Source organism: Dermochelys coriacea, chromosome 14, assembly GCF_009764565.3.
Source record: "Dermochelys coriacea isolate rDerCor1 chromosome 14, rDerCor1.pri.v4, whole genome shotgun sequence".
Taxonomy (NCBI): domain Eukaryota; kingdom Metazoa; phylum Chordata; order Testudines; family Dermochelyidae; genus Dermochelys; species Dermochelys coriacea.
The window spans coordinates 14,813,890-14,816,140 of NC_050081.1; positions in this window are offsets into that span (position 1 = coordinate 14,813,890).

The following is a 2,251-nucleotide window of genomic DNA, read 5'->3' on the forward strand; positions in this document are numbered from 1 at the left end:
AAGCTTATGCTCTAATAAATTTGTTAGTCTCTAAGGTGCCACAAGTACTCCTTTCTTTTTGCGAATACAGACTAACACGGCTGCTACTCTGAAATCTCTGATTGGATGTAACACACTGACTTTTGGACACTGCACCCATCAATTCCAGAATTTCCGGGAATGTTCTAGGCATTGTTGGGCAAAATCCCACTGACTTTTGGGGGGAAATCAGAAACGTGGGTAGGAGGCATAAAGAGGACACATAATACCTCTGCCACCTGCTTAGCCAAGCCACAGCTTCAAGCACCTCTGCAATTGTCCTGTAGATTAAAAAAACGGTTGATGGCCCCAATTAACACCTTCCAGCTAACCATACCGCATCTCATCTCTGCCCATCCTCCCAATAGAGTTTAACATGTTGACATCCTGAATGATTTATCCCCCAGACAGAAAGGAGAGAAATAATAATGAGGGGAGAATGGGGGGCACAGAGATCCCCTGGCACAGGGTGGGGCAGAGAATGGAGGACCCTGATATGAGGTAGAAGGGATGCACACAAAGCCTCTCATATGGGGAATATGGGGACCCTGGTATGTGTAGGAGGGCATGGGGAATGGGGGAGCAAACAGAATCCCACAGTATGGGGGAGAATGGATGCCCCTGAAATGGAGGGAATGAGGACACAGAGAACCCATGGTATGTGGAGGAATGGGGAGATCACAGAACCACTGGTGGGGTACCCTGGTATGGGTGGAAAGGAGAAAGGTGAGGCATAAGGGGACCAGGAGGTAAGTGGGGGATGGGGACACACACATAGCCCCTGGCATGATGGAGTCCCTGAAATACAGAGGATGGGGAGGTGGCACACAGGCAGATTGTGGGGAAATGAAGGAATGCAAAGAACCCCTGGTCTGTGCAGTGAGCTCAGCCTACAGACGCTACAAATGTGTGACCTCAGTTATTATTAAGAGTGACTACAGACCCTAGAGTCCCATTGTATTAGGCACTGTACATACACATTATGTGCCCTACAGAGCACACAGTCTAAATAGACAAAGGATAGGAAGGAACTATTCTTCTGCCGAATTTACAGATGGGGAACTGAGGCACCCAGTGACTGGCCCAAAGTTAGAGCCCTGCATGGATACAACATTTGTATCCGCGTCCCATCTGCAAGCTTGGTCTGCGGCTATCCGCAGATTTGCAGGGCTCTACCCAAAGTCACCCAGGAAGTCTGTGACAGAACCAGGAATTGAATCCCAATCTCCTGAGTGCCAATCCGGTGCCTTTCCACCACCATCCTTCCCCATTTCCCAGCTACGCCCCTGTCACACAGTGTAACATACACCGCTTGGGGTGTAAATTAAACTGGTTTTGCACACCCAAATGGCTGCAAGTTACACCCTTCCCCCGCTGCTCACATCACCATGCACTTGCCCACTCTCCGGAGTTTGCCTACTGATTTAGATGTCAGCTATCAGTTACCTCCGCTGGCTAATTGGTGCTGTCTCTGCGGGGAAGAGCTTGCCCTGCAGCAATCCTTAGCACACCTCTTCCTTATTGCCACTTCTTACAGCTGCCATGACAGTGCTACTGCCACATGGTCCATCCCGGGCATGTTCCTTGCTGAATGCACAACAGCAGCTTCAGCAGTGTTTTGAATGAAACGCTCTTTCCCCCACCACAGCAAAGCAGCACAAATGATCACGACGCTTTCCCTTTCTCTGTGCAACACGATCCCACTGCCTGCAAACCAACATCCGCGAGGCCAGCTGGAGCCAACCCCCTCCTCCCTCTAACGTGCATATTCCTACGTTGCCTGCCTGGCACTATTCCGGGCGCAGCTATCTCGGGGGGGGAAGGGGTGGGTGGGACTTGCACGCCTCAGATCCGCCTAGCTAAAATGCATCTGAATTGCCTCTGATTAAAGGCGGGGTGGAAGAAGAGGGAAGGGAAGGGCGCCCCCTCCCCATGCGTTGTGCATGGCTTTACATGCAGCAGTACCATGCTAGAGGTCTCCACCGAGCTGCAGGAACAGGAACTCGCTGCCTAGGAAGGTTCCTCTTTCTTTTGTGCATCACTCAGATATCCCGGTGCAAAAAAAAAAAACAAAAAAAAACCAACCCACTCACCACCCCTGCAGTCTCCAGACTCCCAGTTAATCCATACAAAACCGCCCCTGCGGCCTGTCGGACTGGGGGCAGAGGGAAGGGACGCCTGCCACGTTTCAACCCCCCCTCCCCGTCTCCCCCTTACAAGGGCAGATGGAGGG